This window comes from Coenobita brevimanus, chromosome 101 (genome assembly GCF_032717465.1).
Source record: "Coenobita brevimanus isolate Jiangsu-jjx chromosome 101, ASM3271746v2, whole genome shotgun sequence".
NCBI lineage: Eukaryota > Metazoa > Arthropoda > Malacostraca > Decapoda > Coenobitidae > Coenobita > Coenobita brevimanus.
In genome coordinates, this window is record NC_137054.1 from 44,491,938 (window position 1) to 44,513,660 (window position 21,723).

The 21,723-nt window shown below is 41.0% G+C and overlaps 1 protein-coding gene across 1 annotated transcript in view; it reads right to left on the reverse strand.

The window, feature by feature from the left end:
- The window catches only part of LOC145414965 (G protein-coupled receptor kinase 2-like), an 854,061-nt gene that overhangs the window by 287,964 nt on the left and 544,374 nt on the right, over positions 1-21,723 (reverse strand). The gene's annotated exons all lie outside the window — the stretch shown is intronic.

Here is a 21,723-nt window from a genome sequence, read left to right on the forward strand (position 1 = left end):
TACGTAAATGATATGGTAGATGGAGTAAACAGTTATGCAAGTCTGTTTGCTGATGATGCAAAGATCATCAGGAAGGTGAAGGTTGGGAAGGATTGTAAAATGCTGCAGGAGGATCTGGATGGGATACATTTTTGGAGCTAGATGTGGGAAATGAAATTCAATGCAAAGAAATGTAAAATATTGGAAATGGGTAAAAGTACCAAAAGGCCATAACTGAATTATTTGATGGGTAATGAACCAAACACAAAAGCAAAAGAAAAGAAAGAATTAGGAGTGCTGGTCCAGGATAGTTTGTCACCTGAAAAACTCATTAACAAGACAGTTAGAGAGAAGTTTTAACTCTTGATTAACATAACAGTAGCATTTCATTACATGGATGAGGAGATGATGAAAACATTGATGGTGGCCATGATCCGCACCAGGTTAGAATATACAACAGTAGTGTGGTCCCCACACAAAAAGAAAGATATAAATAAGATTGAGAAAATCCAAAGAACAACAACCAAGATGGTCCCAAGTCTGGCAGATATCACAGAGACAGAGAGGCTGGAAAAGCTGAATTTGCCTTCCTTAGAGGAAAGGAGAGGGGGGCGACATGATTGCAGTGTTAAGGACCATGATGGGAGTAGATAAAATTGACAGAGAAGATCTGTTTGTGTGGGATAAGAGAGTAACATGAGGACACAGACTGAAACTGAAGAAGCCAAGCTGCTTGAAGGATATCAAGAAATACAGTTTTCCTTATAGATGTACAGACCTGTGGAATAGCCTGGACAAAGAGATCATCCAGTTTACAAACTTAAACGAGATTAAAGCAAAATTTGGCTTACTGAGAAACAGAGACGGGACCCCACTACTGTAGCTCATTTACTGTATATCACAATTAGGTAAATACAATGTGGTAAATACATACACAGACACACACACAGAGAGGGATTCAATCTAGGCGGATGTGTGACACCGGCGCTCCGTACCAAATCATCACGGCCAGTGGCATTACCTAAATATTATCTTTGTATGAGTCAAGCTCAGTACCAGGTTAGACTAAATGATTGTACATTATTAAAAGGAAAAAAATAATAAGTTTAAACAAGACTTGTAAAAACAGGAAATAGAACCAAGACAAAAGAATACGCTGAGTCATCTCTGAGGTTTGTTTAGACTACAAAAACACGGAGATTGTAAGTACATGCTTTGCACTTTAAGTATTGCAAAATGGATACATACTTCAGTAAAACAAATTTGGAAAAGAAAAGGGATAAAGGTAAAAAGCAAAATGATGATTTCTACCAAGAACTGGTTGAAGTAGAGACCCACAATAGACTGGTTGAACGTGTAAACAAACTAGAAATGGCTTTCAAAAATGAAATTGATGAAATAAAGAAGCAGATGCACTTGCAAAAGGAAGAAACAGAAAAACTAGGAAGGGAGGCCAATAAGAAAGACACACCCATCAGTGAACTAACAGTGGAATTGAGTACACTTAGGAAAAAAATGAGTGAAATGGCAAGTACCGTAGTCAACCACGAGAGTGTTATGGAAGAGTTCAAAAATGACACAGAGACAATTAGGCATGTTAGCGGTCTTATTGACCAGAGCAGTGATATTGAGGAGAAGATAACACAAGTGAATGAAGCTGTGCAAAGCTACAAAAATGATGTAGAAACCACGTATGCTGAAATGGTGAAAGTAAAGAAAGACTTAGAAACAAGGGTGGAGGAAAAAAGCATTAAAAAGGAGGTGAAAAGAATAATTCAAAACAATCCAAAGTTAGTCAGAGATTCAGTAGAGATAAACAAATCAATAGTAATCACTGGTATAGAAGAGGAAGAAGTTAAAAACAAGATCACAAGAGACAAAAAGGAGATGGCAAATGTAATGAGCTTACTGAAAGAAGTATCAGAGGAAATCTGTAGTAAAGACATAGAGGAACACAAAAGGTTAGGGAAATATGAGAAAAGCAAGACAAGACCTCTAAAGGTGACTTTCCAGAGTGTAAACACTGTGGAAGAGATACTAAAAAATGCAAAGAATCTTAAGGAAAAACAGGAGTTCAAAAATGTATGGATAAAAAGATGCCTAACACAAAAGGAACTGGAATTACTGAAAGAGAAAAGGGAGGAAGCAAAAACAAAAAATGAGGGAAGATCAGAAGAGAAGAAGAAGAAATTTTTTTACAAAGTACAGTAATCCCTCTAATATCCGGACGCCCAATAACCGAACATCCCCACTAACCGAACCTTATCGTCCTGGGATCAAACATTCCCAAAATGGTCCGAAAATCCAAAAAAATTGGAAAAAAAAATCGATTTTTTGCCGTCCGTAATTTGAACTTGCCGCGCGCGCCGCGTGAGAGCATTGTTTTGGTTCGTCATTCCTCCGACGTCCGATAGAGCGCCGCTGCATCCTCCCCACTTCCCGCCTGTCTCTCACCGCGACAAGACCTACGCTCTTCGTCATGGCTGCCCACGTGCTCGCTTTTGTGGTGGTGCCGTACTTGCTGCAAGGCCTCCTGCTGCTCTCTGCCCTACTCTTAGTGTGTGTGATGATGGCCCCGCCTCCTGAGAAAAGGAAGAGAGTGGTGTTGACTCTGGAGAAGAAACGGGAGATATTGGAGAAGGTTGATGCGGGTTGGTCTTCCTCTCGCATTCTCCGCGAGTTCAACCTGGCCCGGTCGACTTTGTTTGATATCAAGCGTTCCCGAGACAAGCTCATGCAGTACACGGCTGACTTCTCGTCGAGAAGCAAACGCAACGTGGAGAGGAAGGTTATGTTTACTCCCAAGTATGCAGAGATCGACCGCTCCACGTTGATTTGGTATCGACAGCAACGTGCAGCTGGTGTGATGGTACGTGGAACGGAGCTGAAGGCTGCTGCTGAGAAGTTTGCAAGGCTTCACGACGCCCTAGACTTCAAGGCATCCGAGGGTTGGCTCTTCGCGTTCAAGTTGCGACATGGCCTTACTAACCGTAAAGCACATGGCGAAGCATTGGACGCTAACGAGGATGGAGTGGACGAGTTTCGGCACAAGGTGAAAGGCTTGATCGACAGGGAGGGCCTCACTCTCGGTCAAGTCTATAACGCTGACGAAACTGGCCTATTCTATCGCTCGGTGCCAACGAACACTCTCGCCGATGAGACGGAGAAGCGTGTACCTGGCCGCAAGCTTTCTAAGGAACGGATATCTGCTTTGTGTTGTGCCAATGCTAACGGCATGCACCGGCTTAAGCCCGTTATTGTTGGCCGTGCAAAGCAGCCTCGGTGCCTTCGTGGGGTGATGGATGTCCTTCCTGTCGTATGGTACCATTCTTTGAAAGCATGGTTCACAGCTGTGATTTTCAAAGACTGGTTTCACCATCACTTCGTCAAGGAGGTCATACATTACCAGACGAAGACACTGGGAATTCCTCGCGACCAGGTAAAGGCTCTCCTTCTCCTCGACAATGCACCTGCCCACCCGTGCGACAAGGACTTGGTTGCTGAGAATGGCCGTATTAGGTGCATGTTTCTGCCACATAATACGACTGCTCTCATTCAACCAATGGACCAAGGAGTGATCGTGGCAACAAAGCGCCTGTACCGTCGGAAGTTCCTGGACGAGGTGATGGTGGTTCTCGAGGACGAGGACGAGCGCAGGGAAGGACGTGACACTCGAGGCAAGCGGACTTTGGAAAACCTTCGCCGCTACAACATCAAGTCTGCGCTGTACAACTGGGCTAGTGCATGGAAGGAAGTCCCTGTGAAAACTCTTGAAAATGGTTGGTCTCGTCTGCTTCTCGGAACAGATGTGGAGTACGATTTCCTAGGGTTTGACGTGGATGACTTCCATGCACGGCTACGTACGCACGGCGACGATGTTGATGTGGACGATGTTCGTGAGTGGTTGGACGACGACGAGGGCGATCCTGGGTATCAGACGTTGTCTGATATCGAGATCGCGTCTTCGGTTGCTGGTGTCAGTCCCGAACTTGAAGATTCCGACGACGAAGGCGATGATGATGCAGACTCCGCCCAGCAGGACACTACTCCAGCCATCCCCAAGCTGCGCGCACTCCGGGAACATCTAGAGTTCGTCCTAGACTACCTGGAACACCCGGACTGCGACAGGGAGATGGGGCCCTTGGGACTCGTGGAGGAAGTGCGTGCTTTCAGGCAGCGCATCATCAATCGCCAGAATCGTCGGTCCTTGCGTCAGTCAACGATTGACAGTTTTATCAGGCCCGTGACCCCCGCTGTGCCAAGCCCTGGTTCCACTCCGTTGCCTCCCCAAGACAGGCCCTCATGCTCCGAGCCACAGCCCAGCACATCAGCTACAGTGGAGTCACCGCTCGACGTGAGTTTGCGGCTGTCTTCAGAGTCTTCTGTAGTCGGTACGCCATCACCACTACCCACCGATGCACCCCTTGGACGCCTGCCAGTGATACTCTCGGGCTCTGACAGTGAATAAACAGCAAGAACTTCTCCACTAGACCACATGGGAATTTTGAGTGTTGTGCAGTGAAAAAAACGGTGTGTTGTGTTAAGGTTTTCAAGTTGGGAGAAAAGACTAAGTAGAAAAGAAATTTAACGTAACTAACCTTCTTTGTTTTGGCTTTGGAAACTTAAAAAAACTTGGGAAAAGTTAATGTGCAACACTTAAATTTAATGGAACATTATTTGGACTAAAGTGAACACTGTGAAAAGAACGGACTTCTGTGTGTTAGTGACTAAGTTCAGTGCAAGACTTCAGGAAGAGTGTAGTGCAAGTGCTTCAGGAAATCGTTCTTACTGTCAGAGTCAGAGAGGAGGCGGTTATTCATCGAGGTGACCAGGGACTTGCTGTAAGTAGCCAAAATGTTTCATGTTGTACTATTTTCCATACTATATTTACCAGAATGTTTCATATTGTATTTTTTCCCATACTATACTTACCAGAAAGTGTCATACTGTACTTCTTTCCATACTAAACTTACCTCATGCATGTGCAGTAGGAATGTGTTTTTCAGAGTTCGGTTAGGTTCGGTTAGGTTAGGTTCGGTTAGAGTCCATAAGTACCAGAATGTTTATTAATGTATGAACATACTTCTAAACCCACATTTTATGTGTCTATTGCATTTATTTCAGTCATTTATGTGCCTTATTGGTGTGATTTGGGTGTTAAATAGGTGCTATGCATGTCCGGAGGGAGTTGTATAGGTGTTTCTCTGTGTTAGGGTCCGTAAGTACAAGTCCATAAGCTGGGGCCCAATATCCGGACAAAACCAATATTTGAACCTACCGATGGCTCTATTGATCCGGATATTGGAGTGATTACTGTAATAGGATTGCAGGTACGAAAGTGGTACACAAACAGGATGGAAGAAAAAGGAGGACGGTAGCAGAACCATGTCATGACAAGTATATAAACAAGATGATAAAGTTGATGTACTCAAATGTGGATGGAATGGTATCTAAATTACTAGAGATGAATGATTATGTCAGAGAAAATGAACCACAAATAATATGCCTAACTGAAACAAAATTAATACCAAGGATATCAAATGACATACTAAACTTAGAGGAATACAATATATGGAGAAGAGACAGATATTTAAAAAAAAAGGAGTAGGAATTATAATATTAACTAAGAAAAATCTAAAAGTCAATGAAATAAACCTAGATATACCATCACAAGTAGAACTGATTGCAGTAGAGATTGACACATCTGAAGGTAAAGTAATTGTAGCCAATTTGTACATGCCACCCAGGTCAAACACATGGGAAAGAGACGAATATGAGGACCTGGCAGAAAGCACAATTCAGAGTGTAAGATCATTGCTACATAAAATGGAAGAGAAATCGGAAAGAATTATACTAACTGAGAACTTCAATACAAATATAAATTGGAATACTCTAGATATAAATAGCCAAGAAAGCTGTTGGGACCAAAAGCTCCTGGATCTCGTACAAGAGTTTTTCTTAACGCAACATGTCAAGGAAACCACCATAAAAAGAGGACTTGATGTACCTTCAGTGCCAGATCTAATATTTACAAGCCAAGAAAATGATATGGACAGTTTAATATATCACCCTCCACTCAGCAAAAGCGATCATGCAGTACTAAATTATAACTTCAGGATAGCATATGATATAGTAAACAGCAATGATAGTTACAAAAAGAGCCTAAACTATAAAAAGGGAAATTATCAAGACCTAAAGAAGTATTTCTTAGAAGTTGATTGGGAAAATGAGCTTAGAGAACAAGATTTAAATGCTGTATATAAAAAATTCTGTGAATTTTATGAAATAGGAGTCCAGAAGTACATCCCACAGCACAAAGAAGCAGATAAGAAAATACAGAAATGGTTCAACACAGAATGTAAAAAATCAAAAGAAAGAAGAGATTTGTTGTGGAATAGATACAGAGGACACAATAGTGAAAGGGCGTATAATAATTACAAAAAGGCAACAAACGACTATACAAGAATAAGGAGGGAAGCCCAAAAACAGTTTGAGGAGGCTATAATAAATAAAAGTAGTGATCAACCAAAGCTGTTTTACAGCTATATCAGAAGTAAAACTAAAGTAAAAGATATAATACAATCCATTACGGACGAGGGAATCACTTATACACAAGAGAAAGATATTTGTGAAGCACTAAATAAGAATTTCCAATTAGTTTTTACAAAACAAAAAAATTCTGAGAGGGACTATGTGGAACATGCATGTCCACACATACTACCAGATATACAAATCGCAGACAAAGTAATACAGGAGGAGTTAAGTAGATTAGACAGAGGAAAAGCAAGTGGTCCTGATGAAATTTCATGTTGGGTATTACGAGAATGTGCAAAGGAGTTATGTAAACCATTATTTTTGATTTTCAAGAAATCCTTGAGTCAAGGTAAACTACCTGATATTTGGAAAAAAGCAAATATTGTCCCCTTATTCAAGAAAGGAAATAGACAAAATCCACTCAACTACCGACCAGTATCACTGACCAGTGTTGTAAGCAAGGTATCAGAAAAACTTACAAGGAAAGCATGGGTAAATCATCTAGAAGAACACAGTATGATAAAAGAAAGACAGTTTGGTTTCAGAAAAGGAAAATCATGTGTTACTAATCTGTTGAGCTACTATGACAGAGTAACAAACACAATACAGGAAAGGGAAGGATGGGTGGACAGTATCTATTTAGATATCAAGAAAGCATTTGACACAGTACCACACCAAAGACTTTTATGGAAACTGTACCATCAAGGAGGAATTCGAGGCAAACTGTTTTGTTGGATGCAAGACTTTCTCATAAAAAGAGAAATGAGGACAGTACTAAGAGGAAACTACTCATCATGGAAAGAAGTGACTAGTGGAGTACCACAGGGTTCAGTGCTGGCACCAATCATGTTTTTAGTGTATATAAATGATATAAACAGTAACACTGGAAATGAGAGCTATCTGAATATGTTTGCAGATGATGCAAAAATACAAAGGAGAATTACTAGCACAGACTCTTGTAGGGAGCTACAAGAAGAATTAAATAAACTTCATGAATGGAGTAGTACATGGCAAATGGAATTCAATGTGGACAAGTGTCATGTAATCAAGTTTGGTAAAAGTGGAAAAAGACCTGATTGGGATTATAAGTTAGGAAATAAAACCCTATACACATCAGAAAGAGAGAAAGACCTAGGTGTGATTATCAATAACAGACTATCTCCGGCTGACCACATCAGCGAGAAGGTACGGAACATGTATACACTGCTTGCATATATGAGAATAGCATTCACATACATAAATGAAGACATGCTAAGAAGGATAATATCATCATTCATTAGACTAACGGTGGAATATGCATGAGTAGTCTGGAGTCCTCATCTCAAAAAGCACATAGACAAGATTGAAAAAGTTCAAAGGGCCGCTACAAGATGGATACCAAGCTTAAGGGACCTAAGCTACTAAGAAAGACTAAATAAACTGAATCTACCAACACTACAGGAGAGAAGGAAAAGAGGTGACATGATAATGCTATATAAATGTATATCAGGAAAGGAGAAAATAGACATAAATGATTACTTAACATATGGAGAAGCATTAGCAAGAGGACACTGCAAAAAATTCTATAAGAAGAGAGGTGATAAAGACGTAAGGAAATTCAGTTTCCCAAACAGAGCAATTGATCAATGGAATGCACTACCGAATGAAATAGTGTGTGCCAAAACAATTCACAAATTTAAGGATATGTACAATAAATATGGTTTAAGACACGGGACAGTACGAGCTTGACTCATTCCTGTAAAGATACAATTAGGTAAGAACAATTAGGTAAGAACAAACACACACATCCACACACACATGAAAAGATAGGACAAATATGCCATTTCCAGTGCAGTTCTGCTTGGTAGGAATGGTTTGTTGTTGTCATCGTCAATTAAGTCGTATAGTTGACTCTCAATTGGTAGGTGTAACTAGTCACGATGAGGTGAAAGAGAGAGAGATTGTCCAGGTGCTTGAGGGTGCAAAAGAGGATGTATGTGGAATAACTGAAACAAAATGGAGAGAAGAAAGTGTGAGAGAATGGGAATATGGATGGGGTATATGTGCAGGAGTATGTGAGAATGAGAGGGCAAAGGAAGGAGTATGTATAGTTGTGAGTAAAAGATGGAAGAAGAGCATAAGACAGTATGAATCACTTGGGTCAAGGATTGTGTGGGTAAGGTTGAAAGTTGGAATAAAAATGTGGGCGTTTGTGTGTGTGTGTGCGCCAACGCAAGATCGTGCAAGCAGAGAGAGAGAGAAGAGTTCTGGACAAATGCGGAAGTGTGCATGGAAAAGTTAGGAAGGAATGGAAGAGTGTTTTTGATTGGTGATATGAATGGTAAAGCAGGGAATGTGAAGGGAATGGAATAGTTGATGAGTGGGGTGTGCCTGATGAGATAGATGAGAATGGGAGTGCGTTAGTGGACATTTGTGCTGGGAGGGGGTTGGTGACAGCCAATACCCTCTTCAGGCATAAAATGATCTACAAGTATACATGGCGAGTGATGAGAAGGGTGGGTGGTGAACCGAATGAAAGGAAGGCAATGATTGATTATGTGTGTGTGGACGAAATGATGCGAAGATGTGTAATGGATGCAAGAGCTTATGGAGGATGGGGGAGTGGACTTTCTAACCACTACTTGGTGGTGGCCAGAATTAGGATCCAAGTAAGATGGAGAAATAGAAGAAGGGAAAGGCGAGAAGAAGGAGTAGTTGCAAGGAGAGTGGAAAGGTTACAAGAGGATGAGAAAAAGGCAGAGTATAAGAAAAGTGGAGGAACGATTGGGCAAATATGAATTGGAGCAGATGGGGGACGTGGAAGGAGTGTCCAGGATATTTACATAAGAAATATGTGCAGCATGTGATGTGGTGTGTGGGAGGAAGAGAAGATGGAGGGGGGTGCAAGGAACAGCGTGGTGGACTGAAGAGGTGAGACAGGCTGTGACACAAAAGAAGAAAGCATACAATGAATGGATGAGAAATAGAGGCGTGGAAGAAGTTGAGAGGCAGAAGAAAGAGTTATATGTAGAAAGAAAGAGAGAGGTGAAAAGATTCGTAAGAGAGAGTAAGAGTGTGGATGAGGAATTTGGAAGGAATTTGAGTGTAAAGTAGAGGGACTGTAAGAAAATGTTCTGGAAAGAGGTGAAGAGAGTGAGACAGGGTGGAAGTGAGGTTAGCAGGGGAGTGAAAGATAAAAATGGTAGATTACTAGTGAAGAAGGGAGAAAAAGTGAGCAGATGGAGAGAACACTTTAAGGAACTGTTGAACATAGAGGATGGAAGTAATGCAAGTATAAGTGGGTGGGGAATGGCTGGGAGAAGGAGGGAGGTGAAAAGACAGGAAGAAATCAGTAGGATAGAAGTTGTGGAAGCAATGAAGAAAGTTAAATTGGGGAAAGCCCCAGGAATTGATGGAGTGTGTGGTGAAATGCTGAAGCATGGGGGAGAGATTGTAGTAGAATGGATGTGGAAGATGTGTAGATTGGCCTGGGAGGAAGGTAGAGTCCCAGAGGATTGAAAGTCAGGTAAAATTATTCCCTTGTACAAAGGGAAAGGGGAAAAAGAAGTGTGTGGTAATCATTGGGGCATTTGTCTTCTTAGTATAACAGGAAAAGTGTATGGTTGGATACTTATTGACAGAGTTAGAGAAAGAACAGAGGAATTAGTTGGAGAAGAACAGGGAGGCTTTAGGAAGGGAAGAGGTGGTGTAGAACAGATATTCATTCTTAGATCTTTAGTGGAAAAGTTTATAGAGAAGGGAAAGAAGTTGTATGCGGCTTTCATGGATTTGGAGAAAGCATATGACAGGATGGATAGACAAGGATTGTGGAAAGTATTAAGAATATATGGAGTAGATGGGAAGTTGTTGAATGTTGTGATGAATATGTATGATTGTGAGAAGGCTGCAGTGCGTGTGGATGGTGAACTAAGTGAATTTTTCTCTTTGAAGGTTGGGTTGAAACAGGGATGTGTCATGTCTCCATGGTTGTTCAATCTGTACGTGGATGGGGTAATAAAAGAGGTACAAGGCAGGGTAGTGGATGTTGGAATGGCCCTGGTGAGAGAGGATAGTGTTTGGAAACTCCCTGTACTGTTGTTTGCAGATGATACTGTGTTGTTGAGTGAAGACGAAGGGGAGCTACAAGGCTTGTTGGATGAGTTTGAGAGTGAGTGTAAGAAACGGAATCTAAAGGTGAATGTAGAGAAAAGTAACGTGATGGTCTTTGAAAGAGGTGAAATCAGTGAATGTACAGCGAGGTTGGATGGTGAGAAATTGGAAAATGTGAGTATGTTTAAGTATTTGGGTAGTGTGATGAGTAAGGATGGAGGTTTGGAGGGTGAAGTGCTTGAAAGGTTACAACAGGGAAGAAAGGTTGCTGGTTCTTTGAAAGCAGTGATAAGACACAGGGAATTCAGCATGGAAGTGAAAAAGTTACTACATGACAGTATTGTGATACCAACTCTAACGTATGGAAGTGAAGCTTGGACGTTGTTGGAAAGACACAAGTCAGGAGTGAGAGCAGTGGAAATGAGTTATTTAAAAGGAGCCTGTGGAGTCACATGGAGAGACAGGCTGACAAATGAGGATATAAAGGAGCATTGTGGTGTGGATGTGATAGGAAGCGTTATGAAGAACACATTGAGGTGGTTTGGCCATGTGGAGAAGATGGAGGGTGAAAGACTGACGAAGAGAGTGTATATGAGTGAGGTGGAGGGGGGAAGAGGGAAGGGGAGGCCGAGGATGAGATGGAGGGATGGGGTGGAGAGGTATATGAGAGAGGGGGGTATGAGTTGGGAGCAGGGCAGTGAAATGGCAGGGGACAGGGCGACGTGGAGGTGTTTTGTTTGTGGCCACCCCAAACAGGATTGAGGCATCTGGCAATAGGTAGATAGAATTAGTCATCGTAACTGAGAGGAATAGTTTGTTGCTCTTATGGTCGATTGAGTAGCATCCAGTTGAGTCCAGACACACACACACACACACACACACACCGCTCGCTGGCACAGTGGTAGCGTTCTCGCTTGCCCTCTGGTAGGCGGGAGTTCGCGCCTCGCTCAGGTTGCGAAAAGTTTCACTGACGAAGTGGGTGGTTACTGTTCCCCTTGAGCAAAGGGACGGGTGTGTGCATGTGTGAAGGTCACAGCCTTGCCCTTAGATCGGACTATATGAGCTCTCAGCTCCCTTCCGGGAGGGTAAAAGCTGACGATCACGACCATCAAGTGATCCTGACCGACCCAGTGAATTACACACACACACACACACACACACACACACACAAATACACACACACACTCAAACACAAATACACACACACATACACAAACACACACACAACACACAAACAGGCAGAGACAGACAGACATAGACAGACACAGACACAGACACACACAAATTAAGAAAAGATATTGATGTTCATTTGGGAGATGGTAAATACAAACTATGGAGAAAAGACAGAAAAGAAAAAACGGGAGGAGGAGTGATGATAGCAGTGAAGAACAACATAAATGTAGATACTGTGGAAATGGGAGAAGGCAGGGCTGAAGTGATATATATGAAATTAGAAACTGGAGAGAATGTTAAGACAGATATGGCGGTAGTGTATGTTCCCCCAAAGACGAGAGCATGGAAGGATGATGAATACCATGAGATGTTGTCAGATATGGCTAACTACTTGCAAAAAATAATTGAGAAAAGCAATAATATAATTTTGGTGGGTGACTTTAATTGTAAAGAGGTGAACTGGGAGGAATGGTACTCGGGAGGCGGCGAGGATTCGTGGGGCACTATGTTATTAAATATAATAATGAATAATGTGATGACGCAATGGGTCAAAGAAGAGACACGGTTTTGAGGTGAGGACACACCAGCAAGGTTGGATTTACTGTTCACCAAAGAACCCAATGTAATAGAATCATTGGAATATCTCTGTCCTTTGGGAAAAAGTGATCACGTGGTCACTGAGTTCCAGATGTTAATAGGAAACGTCGAGCCAAGAGACGAGCTTCATAGACAGGGAAGATACAACTTTGGCAAAGCAAATTTTACAGGATTGAGAAACTTTTTTGAAAACGCAGATTGGAGAAAATTCAGAGAAACAAGAGAGATACAGAGGAAGTGGGATATCTTTCTAGACCTCTATAATTTGGGAGTGGAAAAATTTGTACCAAGAGTAAGAGGGAAAGAAAACAGGAAAAAGGAGTGGTTTAATAGAAGGTGTATGATACCAAAAAAAGAGAGAGATAAGGCGTGGAACAACTGGAGAAAGAGAGGTAACGACAGAACAAAGGAAGAATATAAAAGAACAAGAAATGAATACACAAGAATACGTAGAGAAGAAGAAAGGAATTTTGAAAAAGGTATAATTGACAAATGCAAGGATGAACCCAAACTGTTTTATAGATTTGTTAATGGCAAACTGAAACAAAAGGAAGGAATCACCAAGCTGAAAGTAGAAGGAGAGGTCTTTAAGGATGCGGCAAAGCAAGCAGAAATAATGAACAAACGTTTCCAGTCAGTTTTCACTAAAGAAAAGGAGCTTGTGGAAGGGGAGGGAGTGATTAGAATTGTTCCGGTGATGAAAGATATAAAAGTGGAGGTACAGGAAGTGTATAAATTACTGGAAACTCAAGATGTAAGGAAAGCCCCAGGACCTGATGGAATTTCTAATTGGGTACTGAAGGAATGCAGAGAACAACTGGCGGATAAAATTCACAGCTTAATTGTATGCTCACTGGAAGAGGGGAAAGTGCCAAAAGAATGGAAGAGGTCAAATGTGGTACCAATTTACAAGGGAGGAAACAGGGAAGAACCCCTGAATTACAGACCAGTGTCTCTAACCAGCATGGTCGCAAAATTGTGTGAGAGAATCCTGAAAGACAGATGGATAAAATATCTGGAAGAGATGAATATTTTGGCTGAATGTCAGTTTGGATTCAGAAGTGGAAGGTCATGTGTTTCAAACTTGTTGAGCTTTTACTCAAGAGCGATTGATGAGGTACAGGAGAGAGATGGTTGGGTGGATTGTGTGTACTTAGAGAAGGCCTTTGACAAGGTACCTCATAAGAGACTAATGTGGAAACTAGAATATATAGGAAGAATAAAGGGGAACCTTCTGGAATGGATGAGAGATTTTTTGAGAGAGAGACAAATGAGGACAGTAATAAAGGAAAAGATGTCTGGATGGAGGGAAGTAACAAGTGGAGTCCCTCAAGGCTCAGTGTTGGCGCCAGTAATGTTCCTAATTTACGTAAATGATATGGTAGATGGAGTGAACAGTTATGCAAGTCTGTTTGCTGATGATGTAAAGATCTTGAGGAAGATAGAGGCTGAGGAGGATTGTAAAATACTGCAGGAGGATTTGGATAGGATACACAATTGGAGCTGGACGTGGGAAATGAAATTTAATGTAAAGAAATGTAAAATATTGGAAATGGGTAAAAGTACCAGGAGACCATCACTGAATTATTTTTTGGGTAATGAATTAATCACAAAAAGGAGAGAAGAGAAAGATTTGGGAGTGCTGGTCCAAGATAGTTTGTCACCAGAAAAGCACATTAACAAGATAGTTGGAGACACTTATAAGCTCTTGACTAACATAAGAGTAGCATTTCATTATATGGATGAGGAAATGATGAAAAAATTGATAGTGGCCATGATCCGCCCCAGGTTAGAATATGCAGCGGTAGTGTGGTCCCCACACAAAAAGAAAGATATAAACAAGATTGAGAGAATACAAAGAACAGCAACCAAGATGGTCCCCAGTCTGACAGACCTGTCATACAGAGAGAGGCTGGAAAAACTGGATTTGCCTTCGTTAGAGGAAAGGAGAAAGCGGGGAGACATGATTGCGGTGTTTAGGACCATGTTGGGAGTAGATAAAATTGACAAAGAGGATCTGTTTGTATGGGATAAGAGAGCAACAAGAGGACATGGAATGAAATTGAAAAAGTCAAGCTGCTTGAAGGATATCAAGAAATATAGCTTTCCTTACAGAAGTATAGACTTATGGAATAGCCTGGACAAAGAGATCATCCAGTCTAAAAACTTAAACGAGTTTAAAGTTAAATTCGACTTATTGAGAAACAGCGACGGAAACCTACGAGCATAGTACATTCCGTGTATATCACAATTAGGTATACTAGGTAAATACTTAAATATTTGGAACGACTTAGACAAAGAGGTGGTGCATGAGAAAAACATTCATGTGTGTAAAGGTAGACTTGATAAATGTGGATATGGAGACAGGACAACACAAGCATTGCTCAATTCCTGTATACTACAAATAGGTTAATACAAATAGGTAAATACATACACACACACTCCAGACAGACAGAGACAGAGATAAAGAGACAGACAGAGACACACACACACACACACACACACACACACACATACACACACAGGTTACCGATAGAGATGAAGCTCTTTCTGGATCGCGGAGAAATAACTGTCGAATCAGCCGCAAAAAGGAGACAAGCCTATTGAGATAATGTGCATGACCATGTGAGCAGTGGTCCTGTCTGATATTTGTAAAAAAAAAAAAAAAAAAAAAAAAAAAAAAAAAAAAAATGCAGATTTTGGTCAAACAAGAGGACAAAACACAGTGGAAGTAGAAAGTTTTTGTAGGTTGTATCATGACGGATGGAGATAATTCACTGTCTACATCTGGTGGCGATGAATTTGCGGGCTTCTCCAATGAGGAAAAGGGTAAAGGAAGTACGAAACTGAACCAAACAAGAGCAGCAGGAGTGGAGAAAATGGCAGAGAGGAATGTCCAGGAGTTAAAAAAGGTCTATCTATTTATCTATTGCCAGACACCTTAATCCTGTAAAGGGTGGCCACAAACAAATTGCCTCCATATCGCCCTGTCCCCCGCCATTTCACTGCCCTGCTCCCAGCTCACACCCCCCACTCTTATATACCTCTCCACTCCATCCCTCCATCTCATCCTTGGCCTCCCCCTCCCTCTTTCCCCCTCAACCTCACTCACATACACTCAACTCACCAGTCTTTCTGTCTCCATCCTATCCATATGGCCAAACCACCTTGACATGTTTCTCCTAACACTTCCTATCACATCCACATCCACACCACAATACTGCTTCACATCCTCATTTGTCAGTCTGTCTCTCCATGTGACTCCACATGCTCCTTTCAAATAACTCATTGCCACTGCTCTCACTCTTGACTTCTGTCCCTCCAACAAGGTACAAGCTTCACTTCCATATGTTAGTGTTGGTATTACAATACTGTCATGCAGTAACTTTTTCACTTCCATGCTCACTTCCTTGTTTCTTATCACTGCTTTCAAAGAACCAGCAACCTTACTTCCTTGTTGTACCCTTTCAAGCTCTTCACCCTCCAAACTTCCATCCTTACTCATCACACTACCCAAGTACAGTAATATCTCGATATACGATATCCCTAGATGCGATACCCATGCTTAACGATGGGGGTAGAAACTGCACCATACCCTGCCTAACGATGGCCAAACCCCATTTAATGATGGATTTTTATTTTTCTTACCAATTCTGATGATATTTTAGACTAAAATTGTGTGTTTAGGTTGATTCATAAACTGATATTAGACTTTGATTAACGTGTTTTAGTCATAGGTGGGGTGAACATTGTTATTTTGGGGTACAGTTTACTAAGCTTGATTTTTTCCAGACTTATATTTGATGAATTTCAGATTTTATTTGTTGGTTTTAATGAGTTATTTACAAGTGTTAGGCTTAAGTTAGCTTCCTTGACAGCTGTTAGGCCATTTAGATTGCCTTTAAACCTGTTTTTGGGCTCATCTGGGTGGGTTTTGGACTTGGTTTGGGGGAAACCCAGGGCTGGTAAATGGTTCACATTGAAATACATGTTAAAAGTACCCCGATATACGATACCCCGCCTAACGATGGGGTTTTACCTAATCAATTAGATTGGTAAACCGGGGTATGCCTGTACTTAAATGCACTCACATTTTCCATTTCCTCCTCATCCATCCTCACTGTACATTCACTGACTTCACCTCTCTCGAAGATCATAACTGAACTCTTCCCTACATTCACCTTTGGATTCCGTTTCTTACACACTCTCCCAAACTCATCCACCAAGCCTTACAGCTCTCCTCTGTCTTCACTTAACAACACAGCATCATCTGCAAACAACAGTACAGGGAGCTTTCAAACATTGCCCTCTCTCATTAGGGCCAATCCAACATCCACTGCCCTACTTTGTATCTCTTTTATAACCCCATCCATATACAGATTGAACATCCTTGGAGACATGACACATCCCTGTTTAAATCCATGACACATCCCTGTTTAAAAAAGGTATGGACAATAATTAGAGTTGCTGGAACTGACCTTAGAACAGGAGAGAGAGATTAAGATAACTCAGACCAAGCTGAAAAACGTCTGCACACGCAGTGCTGAACAAGAAAGGCAAGTTACCAAATTAAAATTAAATAACAAATCTGCCTCAAATGAAATAAAACAGCTCAAGAGGGAAAATAAGAGGCTGGAAGAAGAAAGGGACAGGCTAAAAAGTACCTAATCTAGATGAGCATGAATCAAAATCAAGGATGCAAGATGAACACATTAAGGAAATCAAGGATGCAAGATGAACACATTAAGGAAATCAAGGAGCAACACAAGGAGTGGAAGAAAATTCAAGATGATGGAAATATAAATTTGAAAGAGATTACAGAAGAATAAAGCAATGAAAAGATGGAAAAGGAAGTGGTTTGGCTACTAAGAAGTAGAGAATCTGTAGTCAGGGACGTAGCAGACAAGAAAAAATGCAGAATAATCTCAGGAGTAAAAGAAAAATGTAAAACAGTAAGATCAGAATAGGAAAAAGAGGAACTGAGGATGGTATCAGTAGTTATGAAGGGTAACAATGAAGCTCAAGAAGAGACTGAAGAAGTGTTTACCCTAGAAAAATTCGAGGAAGGTGGGGCGGGGCCACTTAAAGTAAAGTTTAAGTCTCAGGTAATGGTAAATGAAATCATCAACAGAACTTGGAAATTAGCAGATAAAGAGGAGTTCAAGACTGTTTGGATAAGGATAGTTATAAATGAGGAAGAAAGGACTAAAATAAAGGACCTAGTAAAGGGAGCAAAGGCAAAAAACGAACAGAGAACAGAGAAAGAGAAGACAGTGTTCTATTGGAGAGTTATGGATCAGAAATTAAGGAAGTGGTACTGACAAAGAGAGGAAGAGAAAAGGGACAAAAGAAAAACAAAAAAACTTGGAAAGTGGCATATACTAATGTGAAGGTTTAATATCGGCAAGGTTAGAATCCAACGATTACTTGAGTGTACATGAACCAGATATTTTGTGCTTTGTACAGACCAAGATAAGAGACGATACTGATATCCATACGGGAGATGGTAAATACAAACTGTGGAGAAGAGACAGAGAAGAAAAACGGGACAGTGATGACAGCAGTGAAGAACATAAATGTGAATAATGGGGAATGAGGAGAGGGTAGGGATGAAGTGATAAATATGAAATTAGAAACTGGAGAGGATGGCAAGAGAGATATGGCAGTAGTATATGTTCTCCCTAAGACAAGAGCATGGAATGACGATGAATACCAGAAGATGTCAGATATGGTTAGTTATCTACAGTAAGTGACTGAGACAAGCAACAACATAATTCTGATGGGTGATTTTAATTGTAAAGAGGTGAACTAGGAGGAATGGGACTCAGGAGGTAGTGAAGATTCATGGGGTACTATACTGTTAAATATAGTAATGAATAACGTAATGACACAGTGGGTCAAAGAAGAGGCATGATTCCGAGGTGATGACACACCAGCGAGATTAGATTTACTTCTAAACAAAGAACCTGACATAACTGAATCTTTGAAATATCTACAGCATGTCCTATAGGAAAGTGTGATGCCAAGGGATAAGCTTTATAAACAGGGAAGATACAACTTTGGGAAAGCTAACTTTACAGGATTGAGGAAATTTTTTGAAAATGAGGATTGGAAAAAATTAAGAGAAACAAAAGAGATGCAGGAAGAGGCGGGATATCTTTCTAGACCTCTATAATTTGGAAGTGGAAAAATACATTCCAAGAGTAAGTAGGAAAGAAAACAGGAAGAAGGACTGGTTTAACAGAAGGTGTATGATAGCAAAAAAAGAGAGGGACATGGCATGGAACAATTGGAGAAAGAGAGGTAATAACAGAACAAAGGAAGAATACAGAAGAATTAGAAATGAATATACAAGAATACACAGAGTGGAAAAAAGGAACTATGAAAAAAGTATAATTGAAAAATGTAAGGAAGAACTCAAATTGTTTGAAGATTTGTTAATGGGAAACTGAAACAAAAAGAAGGAATCACCAAACTGAAAGTAGAAGACGAGGTCTATAAAGATGCAGCAATGCAAGCTGAAATAATGAACAAATGTTTCCAATTGGTTTTCACTAAAGAAAGGGATTTTGTGGTGAGGGAGGGAGTGACTAGAAATGTAGTGATAAAAGATAAAAGTGGAAGTGCTGGAAGTGTATAAATTACTAGAAACTCAAGAAGTAAGGAAAGCCCCAGGACTGGATTGAATCTCTAATTGGTTACTGAAAGAATGAAGAGAACAACTGGCGGATAAGACTCACAGTTTAACTGTATGTTCTCTGGAAGAAGGGAGAGTGCCTCGGGAATGGAAGAAGGCAAATGTGGTACCAATTCATAAGGGAGGAAACAGGGAAGAACCTCTGAATTATAGACCAGTGTCCCTAACCAGCTTAGTAGCAAAATTGTGCAAGAGAATCCTGAAAGACAGATGGATAAAATATCTGGAGGAGATGAACATTTTGGCTGAAAGTCACTTTGGATTCAGAAGTGGAAGGGCGTGTGTTTCCAACTTGTTAAGCTTTTACTCAAGAGCGACTGACATACTACAGGAGAGAGACAATTGGACTGCATGTATTTAGATTTGGAGAAAGCCTTTGACAAGGTACCCCACAAGTGACTAATGTGGAAACTGGAGCACATAGAAGGACTGAAGGGAAACCTCCTGAAGTGGATGAGAGACTTTTTGAGAGACAGACAAATCAGGACAGTAATAAAGGCCAAGATGTCTAGATGGAAGGACGTAACAAGTGGAGTCCCACACTGCTCAGTGTTAGCGCCAGTAATGTTCCTGTTTTACGTAAACGATATGGTAGATGGAATGAACAGTTATGCAAGTCTGTTTGCTGATGATGGAAAGATCTTGAGGAGAGTAGAAGTTGAGGAAGACTACAAAATGCTGCAGGAAGACCTGGATTGGATTCATGATTGGAGCTGGAGGTGGGATGTTAAATTCAAAGCAAAAAAATGTAAAATACTGTATTGGAAATAGGTAAAAGTACCATGAGGCCATCACTGAATTATACGATGCGTAATGAACCCATCACAAAAGCGAGAGAAGTGAAAGATTTGGAAGTGCTGGTTCGGCATAGTTTGTCACCTGAAAAACACATTAACAAGATAGTTAGAAAGACGTACAATCTCTTGACTCACATAAGAGTGGCGTTCATTACATGGATGAGGAGATGATGAAAAAGTTGATGGTGGCCACGAGCCGCCCCAGGTGAGAATATGCGGCGATAGTGTGGTCTCCACACAAAAAGAAATATATAAACAAGATTGTGAGAATACAAAGAACAGCAACCAAGATGGTCCCCAGTCTGGCAGATGTCGTACAGAGAGAGGCTGAAAAAGCTGGATTTGCATTCCTTAGAAGAAAGGAGAGAGAGGAGTGACATGATTGCAGTGTTCAGGGCCATGATGAGAGCAGATACAACTGACAGATAAGATCTGTTTGTATGGGATGGGAGAGTAACAAGTGGACACAGAATGAAACTGAAAAAGCCAAGTTGCTTGAAGGATATCAAGAAATATAGTTTTCCATATTGATGTATAGACCTGTGGAATAACTTAGACAAAGAGATCATCAAGTCTAAAAACTTCAACAAGTTCAAAGCAAAATTTTACATATTGAGAAACAGACATGGGACCACACAAGCGGAGCTCATTTCCTGTATATAACAACTAGGTAAATACCCACAGGAGAAACAACACACGAGTAGGATGTATATCACTGAGCTGCGGTCTGGGGACCTATTTATGGGTCAAGTTCGTTTAAGCCAATTTAAGAGATGGTCCAACATAGTAAAACAAGTAACAGCAAAAAGCAGTAGCCTAAAGCAAGTATACATCTGTAAATCAGTGTCAAGGAATGTGCTGAATTTCCTTATGTCAGCTAGACAACACCAAGGCGGGCAGATGGCACTGATGTGACCACTGTAAGTAGAGATTATCTTTTCTTTAAAATGGCTTCTTATTTTGGAAAGATGCTTCTAGAAGGTGCTAAGTGAAGAGACAAAGGTAAAAAAAACAGGATGATGGCTTCTACTCACATCTGGTTGAATAGGAAACTTATGATACGTTAGTTCAAAAAGTAAATAGACTAGAGAGAACCTTTCAAATGGAAATCGATGAAATCAGGAATGAGCTAAGCAAACAGAAGGAAAAAAAATGAAGAATTAATAAAGGAAATAAACAGAAATGCCACAACAACTGATGAACTATCATCATCATCATCATCATCATACGGACCTCATTTCCCACCCTAGGGCAGGGTGAGGAGTATCAATGTCCAGACAGCCCAAATTTGCCCAATCCAATGGGCCATCCTTCCATTTACTCATCATTCAAGCCCCCGAAATCCTGGCTCTATCGGATACGCCAAAAACATTCACTAAGTTTTGTAGCTTCACATAAACATATCCGATAAAGTCAATCCAGATGCTGCCACATTAAAAAGGGGTGCCAAATCCCTGATCATGCACTTCTCCTCACAACATTCATCCAGTCAGCTTGATCTCTTGTCAGTTCCCTAGCTTCACCGACTTCCAAACCTCTCTTCCTCACACATTCATCTACCAGATCTCTGCACCTTCTCCTTGGCCTACCTCGCCTCCTCCCTCCTTCAAATTCACTCAGATATACTTCTTTCACAACTCTATTGTTATCCATTCTCTCCACATGACCATACCACCTCAGTACACTCTCTTCGATTCTGGTGTCCACCGACCTCCTCACTACACATCTTTCACGAATCACATTATTTCGTATCCTATCCACCCTCTGTACTCCACATACATTCCTCAGCAGTCCCATCTCCACTGCTCTTACTCTTGACTTCATTTTCATGCCACACCATAGTCTCACATCCATATA